The sequence below is a fragment of the Grammomys surdaster genome, unplaced genomic scaffold (genome assembly GCF_004785775.1).
Source record: "Grammomys surdaster isolate TR1022 unplaced genomic scaffold, NIH_TR_1.0 188, whole genome shotgun sequence".
Lineage (NCBI taxonomy): Eukaryota > Metazoa > Chordata > Mammalia > Rodentia > Muridae > Grammomys > Grammomys surdaster.
Genome location: NW_021604633.1, coordinates 7,784,218 through 7,796,764, shown reverse-complemented (window position 1 = coordinate 7,796,764; position 12,547 = coordinate 7,784,218). Strand labels below are relative to the sequence as shown.

The window sequence follows — 12,547 nt, the reverse complement described above, 5'->3', positions numbered from 1 at the left end:
GAACTGGGAGAACTTGGGAACTGTCTTCATCTATGGCGTAGCCTTGTGGGGTCATAGTGCCTGTGTCTCACCTCCAGGACTCTGGAACTCCCTCACATTTGTAAAATGCACCAATCAGGGGAGCCTCCTGTCTTTCTCTTCGTGGGGTTTGTTTCCCTTCACCTACAAATGGTGAAGAACCTTCTGACTCCAACCACTGTAACCATTCTGATGGGTCTTGACGTTCCTCGGTTAGCAGGCAGTCTGGGCCACATCCACATTAGTACAACAGGGTTCTAGAGTCGGAAGCCCTGAGTTGGCTCTGTGGGAAACCCCAGAGAAAGCAGCACACTGCTGGGCCTGAGGAGACTAAGATACTCTTCAAGAAGAGAGTACTTTGGGGCAGCCAGCAGACACCCACACACTCTCTTGCTGTCTCCAGACTAAAGATGCTAACCAAGCTTTTGGCATGTGTGATCTAGCAGCTTGCAAAGGCATCTAGCTGTACCCGTGTAAGACACACCCATGTAAGATACAGTTCCCAAATTCACGGTCAGTTTCCTTACTGGCAAGTTTCTATCTGCTGGGTCGTCTATAAAACTCTGCTATGTAATTAGTTCACGGTACACCCAATGTATCTTAGAGTCTATAGTAAGTCTAACAGAATGGGTGGGATGGGGTCTGTTAAATATTTTGACCTGAATGGGAAAGTTTACATTTAACATGGCCAGAATCACTGCCTGTGTGGGGGGAGAAGCAGAGAACAGTGTGAGAAGTTTGGGGGAGGGAGAGGCTCGGGAAGCTGAGGTGGGCCATGAGGCACACAAGAAGGCAGAAGTGAGAGCGTGAGAGAGAGAGTGAGGCTGGCCAAGTGGAACCCAGAAAGAGGCAGAGGCTGGTTCCTTTGATGAGGGACAATGCAAATTTATACTTCAGTACTTTCTAAGTGTAAAAAACAAAAGCCCTAAACAAAAGCCCATCCCCCAATAACCCTTCTTGCTATTGGTGTTTGAAAATATTCATCAAATGCATTTGCCAACATACCCCTTTAATCCCCCATATGCTGGCAGCTTCTTCAGCCCCACCCTTACTCTTGCCACACACACACACCTTCTTACCTGGATTTAGAACCTAAGCACCGCCCAGCGCCCAGCTCAGGGGTTCACATCTCAAGAGGTTTGCCCTCCACCCCTTCCTCTCAGGCTCCTTAAATACCAGACTGGCAGGGGAAAGAGACACAAGTGCAGGTTTCCTTTAAAGGCCTCCTGACTTCTCTTTGGTTTAGTGCTTAAGAATGTCCCCCAGACCTGGCTCAAAGGCCAGAGTGCTGGCAAATTTGCCAAGTGTCTTCCAGCAGTCTTGACGGGCGGAACAGGAAAATCAGGCCAGGGCAGGTGTCTGCAAGCTGCCCGGGAGCAGGCCTGGCATTGCTAGCTCAGAGCTGAGTTTATACTGCTGCCCTGTTCTGGCCCCTTCCTGGGAGGTGGGTGTGGACCTGTTGGCTGCAGGGAGTGGGCTTCCGTTCTCTAAGCAGTTTCCCTTTCAAGCCTAACTCCGACTGTGGCTCTTTTGTCCACAATGTTCTGGAATGATCTCGGTCTGGAGATCTACCCTGGGAAGACACAGGCTAACACAGTGTTACAATGCCCCGCTTTGTGGTCTTGACAGGAGGACTTGTCATGAGCTAGGAGATTGGTCCCTGGCAGATCCTGGCATGCGGTGAACAGCTGTGTGACAGCCACTATATTCAGAGGACGTTCCATCTGATGCAGCAGCTGGGCTTTGAGATTTCTCCAAGACGGGCTGCCTCCAGCTCGCCGTTGATACTTACGGCCTTCCGTTCATTGGCACCTTGTATACAGAGAACTTGGGGTTGTTCGTGGTGGTTGCCTAGAGCTGGGACTTGAAGCTAGACTATAGTGGAAACTTATTCCAGTTTATAGGGAAAGGGTCCCCACAGTCCTCCTAGTGTCAGGGGCAACAACATGGGAAGTTTAGGATCTGCCCATCCCTGCCTTGGGACACTAACCATCAGCAGCAGCCCTGTGGGTGGGACATTCATCCAGAGAAAACAAAATCAAGTGCTTCTTTGCTTGTGGGGTTGGAAGTTTCTTTCCTCTTCATGTGACTTTAATTAATTGGTAATTTCCACACATATAATAACACACTTCTGTCATATTTCAGCCCCATTACTGTCTTCCTGCTTCCTCCCATTATACAACTTCTTAGTGATGGGTTCTCGACTTTCATGGCAGTGTGTATGTGTGTGTGTGTGTGTGAGAGAGAGAGAGAGAGAGAGAGACAGAGAGACAGAGAGAGACAGAGACAGAGAGACAGAGAGAGAGACAGAGACAGAGGCAGAGGCAGAGATAGACAGAGAGACACACACATATACACAAGAGACGGGGCGAGGAGGGAAAGAGAGAGGGAGAGACCCACTGAATTTAATAAGGGGGTAGACAACTAACCAGCAGCTACACCACTGAGGAAACTGTCTCTATTTCTCAGGAGACCACACGCAGTCAGTCCTCCTGGGTCCAGGACAGAATACTGATGACTGAGTTTTGCTCAGAGTTCATGCAGGTGGCAGCAGCTTCGTGACTGTGACAGCCAGGTCATGCCTGGTAAACAGCATCCCATAGTGCTTTTCCCTAGCCTCCAGCTCTTATTCATCCTGTCTCCTCGGGGTCCTAAGTTTCTTTCTTTTTTAAAGATTATTTTATTTTTAAATAGGTGTGTGTGTTGGTGGTTATAGGTGTGTAAGTGAGCTGAGTGCCTTTGGAGTCTAGAATCATCAGATTCCCTAGAAGTGGGGTTTTGGGTGATTATCAACTGGAGTGAATGCTGAGAACTGAACTGAGGTCCTCTGCAAGACCAAGAGTGATATCTCCAACCACTAGAATTTCTTAAGACACACACACACACACACGCCATAGATCACAAATCAAGCCACGTGTGGACACACATATATTAATCCCGGCAGAGGCAGAGGCAGGCAGAGATCTGTGAGTCTGGGGCCAGCCTGGTCTACAGAGTGAATTCCAGGCCAGTCAGGGCTACATCATAAGACCCCATCTCAAAAAAAACCAAAACCAAAACAACAACAAATCTCAACTCATTGAATACTTATAATTTCACCTACATTACAATGGGGACTCTTGGTTTATTGCAGATACTGTAAAGAAACTTAAAAGATAAACCATAAACTAGAAAAATTAGGTATGCACATGGCATTATAAATACAAGAAGGCCTAGAATCAAGAAATACATGGAGTTATGTAATCCTAGTGGAGCAGAAAGGATTGGGGAGGAAGTGTGAATGGGCATTTTTTACATACAGGAGAACACATGGGACAGTGAATGCAGTGAGTCCAGGCCCAATGCCTTGCTAGGCTGAAGCCCATCTCCACCATCGTGCATCTTTGTCTCTGAAGCCTAGCCTTGACACTGCTGAACCTTCCTGAATTCTTCCCAAAGCCTTTCCCTCCTGTCCATGGTCACAGCACACACACACACACACACACACACACACACACACACACACACAGTATTCCTCTGCTGTTCTTCCAGTCCCAGCCAGTTGAGCTGTAAGGATCACAATTCATATATGAAATTCTCCTCCCCATCACCGCTCAAGACTGAGCTCCATGGGGACTTTGGGCAGGGAAAACACAGCTGGTAATCAGCATCTTTTATGTCAAAGTCAGGTAAGAAATGGCTTTCCTAAGCTGACAAAGCTTTGCTTCCCTGTGGGTAGCCCCCTCACAACAAGGCACGATGTAGACAGGGGTGGCCTCAGTGGCACTGGGCACTTTTCCTTTTGAGCTTACGAGGTTGAGACACCTATCTTGATTTGTCTTAGAGCACCTACACGGGCAGTAGAAAGCATATCTCAAATGAGGAAAGCCATTCTGGAATAACCAGCAACTTCTGTGCCATTCTACATCCAAGAAAGAATGACTGCTGGACAAAAACAAGTCTTGGGAGTCACTTTCTGATGTGACTCACTTAGGAACCTGTGAACCCTTTGGTCATTATGGTGGCTGACGGGCCACTGAGCCACAATCTGTGTCCTTATTGCAGTGCCTTTCTGCTTTGAGTTTACCCTCTCTACCTCGTGCCCTAACCTGTTCTACAGCCGAGGCTGCTATCGTTTTCATGTCCTTTACATAACCGGCTGGCTAGACAGGTCTCCACACAGCCCCAGCCAACTGCACAGGGAGATTTTACTTCTGGGGTTCTTAGTCCTTTTCCCTTTGGTTTCTCTCTGCAATCCAAGCTCTCACTAGGCACCAGGCAGCCTTGCAGGAATGGAGAATATATCTGTGGGCAAGGCAGCCTTACAGTCCTGCCCATGGGGATTAAATTGCAGTTGAAGCAAGAAACAAAAGGAATGATATCTATTGCACGTTGACAGCAATATGTAGTTTTGAGAAGAACTCCTAAGTGTCTGAGTGGCCACACCTGTAAAAACAGCACTGTTTATTGACCACTTATTAATCACGGACACTGATGGAGCAACCACGTGGTAACTTGCTCAGATGGTACCGGGCTGTTGTTGCAAGGTTACAGGGAGTGACTTCCCACCATCATCTATAGCCTAGTGATTCATTGATTGATGATTGATTGTGTATGAGTACACTGTAACTGTCTTCAGACACACCAGAAGAGGTCATTGGATCCCATTACAAATGGTTGTGAGCCACCATATGGGAATTGAACTCAGGGCCTCTGGAAGAGCAGTCAGTGCTCTTAACCACTGAGCCATCTCTCCAGCCTGTCATCACCCATATCCTAAGAAATGGAATTGGATTGAATGCAAAACCAGGAGACTATGATTCTTCATGCTTAGTCTCCATGTGCTATAGTTCGAATGTCCTCACCAAAACTCATACTAAAGTTTAATCACTATTTTAGAGTATGGCCCCGCCCTCATAGGCTCATATATCTGAAGGCTCTCACATCAATGAGTAACGCTATTTGAATGGATTAAAAGGATTGGGAGGTGTGTCTTGTTGGAGGGGGTGAAATTTGAGGTTTTGAAAGCCCATGCCAAGCCCAGTGTCTCTCCCTGCTACCCGTGGATCCCAATGTAGAACTCCAGCTACTTCTCCAGCACCACATCACTTGCAAGCTACCATGCTCCCTGCCATGCTGACAATGAACTGAACCCTGAAACTCAGGCAGCCCCAAATCGAACGCTTTCTTTTATGAGAGTTGCCATGGTCATAGTGACACACACACACAGACACACACACACACACAGACACACACACACACACACACACACACAGCATGCATACCGGCCTCCAACAATGTGCACACATGCACAGTTATCATATTCAAGTAACTTTCAAAGATTAATATGTTTCCTTTAAAGGTTTCTGTAGTGACTATCCTGAGTCCTTCCCTCCCTCCTCTAGCTGAGAGGCTGTGGGTCCAGGAGGAGCTGGAAAGCCAGTGTGGAGAAAACAGGTGTCATCAGGACTGGGCTGTAGATTCAGGGATCACACCATGCTGTGCTAAAACAGAGCTGCACTGCAAACATCACCCCGTGGATCGCTGTGGCAACAGCTGCAGTATAAGGCCTCTCCCTAGGATGAACGTGGCACCCAGCAGATGTGTCATTCACCCTCCACAGTGACAGATGTGACCCTAAAAACCAACAGGGTTCCTCCCCTGACAGGTTCCACTGGCTTCCCTCCCTCCTCTGGAGGAGTGATCAGGCAGTTCAGTTGCTTAGATAAAGGAAACTCTCATTTGTTGGACTCCCTCCTGCTTGCCATATGCTTCTGGTTTAATCCTCCCATCAGCTCCATGAAGAATTAGCCATACTTTATATACAAGAAAGCTGAGCCTTAGAGAGACTCAGCATCTATCTCAGCCTCACAGACAGCAGGCAGCAGCATGGCTTACATTGGAACTCAGATTTGTTGAAGCCCAAATCGTAGTCTCTGACAAGGCTCATTGCTAAGCCTGTCGTCAATACTTCCTAAGTACATGTCCCAGCCCTATACTGTGGAGGAATAAGAGAATGAGAAGCTCAGGAGGCCAGGCCTTGGGTTTGTGGAGTTGGATTTGTGGAGTATATGACCAGGAAAGCCCATAGCTTCATTCTCCCATCGTACTCTAAGGCCAGTGAGGAGCCTGGACTAAGAGCCATGAGCATTTGGATGGCTTGACAGCCACCCTGGCTGAAAAGGTCAGGTTAGTTGGACTAGAAGGGCTGTGTGTCACCGCATCTCAACTCCTAGGTGGTAATAGGGTCCCATGTCAATAATTCATGCTCATGTCAAGGCTTGAGTTTTCACTCAGTCAAGCATCTATTTCTACCTCTATCATCAGGCATGAGTTGAGCCTCAAAGAGTGGGGTCAGTGGTTCTGCCAAGCTAAGGGACAGACCTCAGGACACAGAGCCTGGACTGCCCTTTTCCTCCAGCATCTGTGTGGCCCACCCATGCCAAGCTCTGGCTCAGCCAGCAGCTGCTTCCATTCTCCCTGAAGCTCCCACGCTATGCAGCAAGCTAGAACTCTGAGCCCTTTCCCTTTCTGAAAAAGAGAATATTGCCCAGGGCTTCAGAGCCAGCATCTTACTGGACATGTTCCCACTGTTCACAGGACTGGAAGGCATCTCCTTCTGGGCCACCTGACACTGTGGTCATTCATGCTGAGCCTCCCAGTCTGGCTCTCCTGACTCCTTCCTTGCAGTTGCTGTCTACTCGGACCCCGAGCCTCTCACCAGAGCAACTTCTTGTCTGTCTGACAGAACATTAAGGGAAAACTGGTTCATTCTACTCAAGAGGATAAAATCTCTGGCCTACGTAGAGACCCAACAGTCCAAGCTACTCAAGACAGAAAAAAAAAAATCGAATTCAGCCAGGGAAGTCAATCATCAGGCCAAGGGGTGGTCCCTAGGAAAGTGGGCTCACTTTAACCATGCTAAATTTATAGGTGGAGTAGTTAACGAGATCCTGCACTTTCTATCCCAGAATTCCTTCCCATTTGTACAATCCCCTCTGGGTAGCCATAAGATTTGGCTGGATCTGTCCATCTTTCTAGCACCCTGTTCTTTTTCTTTACTCCGTCTCTTGGTTTTTGTTTGTTTGCTTGCTTGTTTTTGATGTTGACCTTTTCTGGTACTGTGGGCTTCCTTATTTTACAGTCTTCCTCCCTGCCATGTGGTCGTGTGTCCACTGTGTCTGACCTCCATGCCCGTGTAACTGAAATCGTATGGCCTTTTTCCTTCTCTTCTCCATTCTCCTCCCCTGGGTGGCTGCCTACATTCACTGCCTGTGTGCCCTGGGGATTTACTTTTAAACACTATTGACATTGTTTGAGAGTCTGATCATGAGACTGAGAACCCCCAAAGGGGATTCTGATGTCCAGGTATCAGCTGGCACCCCAGAAGGACTCATTGGACTCCATCCCCTCCTTTCACAAGGGTTGGCCTCTGCACTTGCTACTCTACTCTGAATAAACTTTGGCTTTGTTTGACTTTCAAATTCTTTCCTGCCTTTTAATTCTTTAATTAGTGGAGAAAACAAAGTGGGTTCCTTCACCTTAGATGGTATCACAGGAATAGCTCCAAGGACTCAGAGTCCAATGTTGGGGTTCCAGAAAAAGGGTTCTACTGGCCATGGTGCCTTGAATTCATTTAAAGATAGGAAGAGAGCACCCCAACAATGTCTGAAACATGGCTTCACCTTGAGTGACCTGAGGTATGTCTAAATGCTGAGTCTGACACCAGGGGAAAGACACCTTCTTTTACCTTTGTCTCCTGACCTTTCCCTTGTCTCCAAAGCTTCCTGTTAATACTTGTAATCCTACGTTCAGGACGAGTGGAATTCCTGTCTGGAATGATCTGTAGAATGCCTGTTCACTCTCCTGAACTGCTTCTCCCAACCTCATACTGCCCTATGCTGACTGCGGATTGTTCCATGTAACACAGAAAATATTCATTGATACACTTACTGTTTTCTTTTTCTTTCTTTGAGATAAGGATTCTCTGTGTAGCCCAGGTGGGTCTTAAACTCAGTCTTCTCCTGCTTCAGCCTCTTGAGTACTGGGATTCTTGGCATGGCTACCATTCCTTGCTAAGCTCCTTCTTTCTCTAAATGATTGTCTGTGACTGTTTCTTTGGAAAATTTTCTTTAAATGAGCATCTGTTAACACAGGGAGGCCGATTGGCTGTCCTCTGAAGTTAGAAAATATGAAATCATATTGGCTCTGCCATCAGAGGCCAGGTGTGTATCTGCTTGAAGAAGAGGAGTGTAGACTCAATAAAACTCGCAGGAGGTGAAGGATGTGGTTGCTCTCTCTAGGCCCACCTGCTCTGGCCAAGCTGGGGCTATGCTCCTTAGCTCTCCCTGTAAGCAGCTGGTCAGACTTAGTGCTAGGCCATAGGGCAAGAAGTATATGAGATCGTATCTGGCTCTGCTGTGTGTCTTTGGGTGGGTTATCCACCTCTCTGCGTTTCTGTTTCTTTGTTTAAGAGGAACAATAAAAGCTGCATCTCTTTGTACAAGTTAAGTTAAAATTAGTATGAGCTGCCTCATGTGATACGCACGGATAGCAATTTCTTAATCAGTGACCATCTGATCGTCTGAAGCCTGCGATGCCTGAGGAGGCTAGTATTAGGAAACTGGATATTTACTAGCAGTGTTGCCATGGAGACGAGAATCACTTGGGAAACACGGAATAAAAGTTCTTTATAGAAATTAGGGAGAGTTCCTCTTCCATCTCAGTTCTGGGAAATGATGCTTTACAGGGTGAATGACGATCTCATGGAGGTGAGGACGTCCTCCACGTATGATGCAGGAAGGCCACTTCCTTCACTCGGGGCCACACGCTGTAGGTGGCTCAATGCCATTTCCCAAGGACATTGTTGCGCTCCTGAATTCATGTCCCGTTTCATCGTTCTCCTGGTCCAGGTTAAGACTGCAAACTCCTTTGCCGTAGAGTCGGAGGCCAGCGGGCTGTACCTAGTGAGTTCCAGGATAGCCAGGGCTTTGTGGAGACCCTGTCTCCCCTCGTCCCCAAAGAATGCAAACTCCTTTGAAGCACATAAAAATGATAGTTTGAAACTGTGCATGGTAGCACCCACCTGTCACCTCAGGACTTGATTGCTATGAGTTTGAGGTCAGCCTAGGTTACAGTGTGACACTCTGTCTCAAAAGGAACAAAAAGTATTGAATGAAAACAGAGAAGCTTAGCACTCCCCTTGACAGAAATGGAAGAGGCCCTTGGGCCTAACAACACCCACATGCTTAAGGTGGTGCCACCTACTTCAGAGGCAGAAGCAGGGGCAGGGGGGTGGGGGGGAGGGGAGCAGGGGGGCAGGGAGCAGGGGGCAGAGGGGCAGAGGGGCAGAGGGGCAGAGAGGCAGAGGTAGAGGCAGGCAGATCTTTGTGAGTTTGAGGCTAGTCTGGTCTACAGAGAAAGTTCCAGGATAGCCAGGGTGGTCAAAGAAACCTTGCCTAGAAAAACAAACTAACAACAACAAAAGAGGGGCAGGGAAAAAAAAACAAAACGATCATTTAAAATCTCTTGTATCTTCTCTCAAATCCTCTTCTCTCCAATAAAACATAAGTGGCAGAGTAATATGACATCATCTGGGTCAGTGGTGACTGAGTTCCTGTTACAGAGCTTCTCAAGGCTACTGTAGGCCAAGACCAGCTACTGTAATAGGGCTTGGTCAGGGCTTCCCCTTAGTAACATTCCCATGGGCCAGCAAGATGATTCAGGGAGTGAAGGTGCATGTCATGTAAGCCTGGTGACCCGAGTTCAATCCCTGGAACTCACATAAAGTTGGAACTGACTCTACAAAATCACCCTCTGATCTCCACATGTGCTCTGTGGCACATGTACCACACACACACACACACACACACACACACACACACACACGATGATGATGATAAATTTTAAAATAAGGTTTAAAAACCACACACACAAAAAAATGCAGCCTCCATGCAATGGGTCAAAAGTGAGCAGTAGGAACTAGAGAAATGGCTCGCCTGGTGAAGTTTGATCCTCAGCATCTGTGTAAAATGCCAGGTGGGTGGTGTGCGCTTATAGTAGCAATGGGAAGTAGGTGGAGACAGATGGATCAAGATAGTCTAGCCTAATGGGCAAGCCCCTGGATCCTAGGAGAGATCCAGGATTAAGAAAGAAGGTGACAGGACCCGAGAAGGAGCAGCACCTGAGGTTGCCCTCTCATCCTCTGGCCTCACATGCACACACACATGTATGTGAACTTGCACATGCATGTGTGAGTGTGTGGATACACCCCCCCACACACACACCATATGCATGCAAACACCCCCAACACACACGCCACCCACGCACCCGCACCATGAACACATGCATGCAAAGTGAGTAGCCACAAAAAGACATGTACGAGAAAGTTGAGTGCACTTTTAGATCAAACAACCCCCATGCCCATCAACAGGAAATGGTAGACAAATCTTGGTATGTTTATACAAAAGAAGATTACAGCTATTACAGAAAGCAAACCCCTGAGACTCGCAGAAGTGTGAACCTCACAATAATTATGCCGAGAGATGGAAAAAGCATACAAACACACAAGACAACAACCAAACCACCATGTGTGTGGTCCTGTTTACACGAAGTACAAAAGGAACGAATTAGATGACAATATTCAGTAGTAGTTGCCTCGGATAAGAACTTGCAAGGGGCATAGAACCTTCTGGGGTGGATGCTCTGTATCTTGATTTGTACAGTGTTTGTGTGGCTGTCTGCATAAGCATTCACAGAGACATGCCTCTTCCTCCCAGAAGTTTAAAATGTAAAAATATTTTAAAAGGAGGCTATGTGTGGTAGAGCACACCTTTAACCCCAGCACTCAGGAGGCAGAGGCAGGCAGATCTCTGAGTTTGAGACCAACCAGGACTACATAAACTAACAGGAAAAAAAGAGAAGAAAAATATTTTTTAAAGGGAAATGTAAAAAGGGAGTGAACTGGAGCCTCTCCAACCTACTGCTGACCACAGGAATGACAACCAGAGCCGCATCACTGTCTCTTTGGGAGTCTGTGAGCTACACACGTCTGGCGATGCACTCGAGGGTCCTCACGCCAGCAGCAGATTACTTTTCCTTGGATTTGTGCCAAGCAATGCTTGGAAGAGAATGGCTTCCATGCTTTTACAGGTGGTGTTGAGCCTTTTTAAGCACCCTGCTTGCAATCATGTTCCCATTTTCTGCTGGTCAACCAAACAGCCGTCTGTGACCCCCTTTCAGTGCGTTCCATGCCCCGTCAATTATCAGGCCTGTCAGGAAGCCACCTTTTATATACATACATATTTAGACATATACTTTAAAATATGCACTTGTATGTATTTATAATACAAAAGTATATAATATACAATCCTTACATCCTACATATACTTACATAAGTATATACAATATATTTACAGGTAGTATATATTTATGTATATATGTATACATATATATATGTAGTATATATATGTATGTGTATATGTGGATGTCAGATCCACTATGGAAATCAGTTCTCCTCTTTAAAGCATGGATTTTCAGGGAACGAACTCGAATTTTCAGGTTTGGCACTAAGCCCCTTTATCTGATGAGCCATCTCGCCAGCCTTCACCTAACATTCTTAATAGATTTAATGTGAGTTCACTTCTGCTCTAATGACCTACGCAGAGTACTTTTTCCTGATATCCCAACAACCTCCCTAATGCCACAATGTCATGGTCCAATCATTCACTATTAACAGGGCCGACATGTTAGGGCCCAAAAGGACCCCCATACTTTCCAGAAGTGCCCCAAGAACCAACCAGGGCTGACATGCTGGTGCATGGTACAAACCTGTCTGTCCTGATGGCCTGTTCTGCTGTGTTGGCTTCTGTACTATGTAGAAAACTGCATCAGTCTCTGACAGAATTGGCCATCATGTGGGGAGATATAGACAAAGGACACAAACATATGAAATTATGTGCTATCAGTGGAAAGCACAGAAGCGGCACATGGATGCTGAGTTACATGGATATTTAAGGGAGACCAACCTAATGAGTAAAAGATCGCTTACTACATCCTAAACCAAGCATGTACCACAGCCAATCAGCCCTCCTGGCAAGTCTAGACCTGGAGCCAAGTCTCTGGGTAACTGCACTCTGCTTCCTCTGCCTGAGGTGTACCATGTCATCCTGGAAGGGTCTGAGTTTACCTGACTGCTGGGTGAAAGTCAGTGAAGTTGTCTTCTGGATGTTTCCAGGAGACAGAGAATCCAAAGTGAGGAGAAAGCATAGCAGCTGGAGTGATAGCAGTTTAATACTGTTTTCTGAGCCCAGGTTACACAACACTACAACTCAAGAAGACAGATGGAATTTAAATATGATGTTTGAGGCCACATACCTTCGATCTTAGCACTCCCAAGACAGAGGTAGGCAGATCCCTGTGATTTTGAGGGCAGCTGAATCTATATATCTAAATCTAGTCCATCCAAGATTACAATAAAAGATGCAGTTTCCAAAAATAACAGAAGATAGATAGATAGATAGATAGATAGATAGATAGATAGATAGATAGA

At 46.7% G+C, this 12,547-nt stretch overlaps 1 pseudogene; it reads left to right on the top strand.

The window, feature by feature from the left end:
* The first annotated feature begins 9,164 nt into the window (after positions 1–9,164).
* LOC114622493 lies at positions 9,165–9,283 on the top strand (annotated as a pseudogene).
* Positions 9,284–12,547: the final 3,264 nt, after the last annotated feature.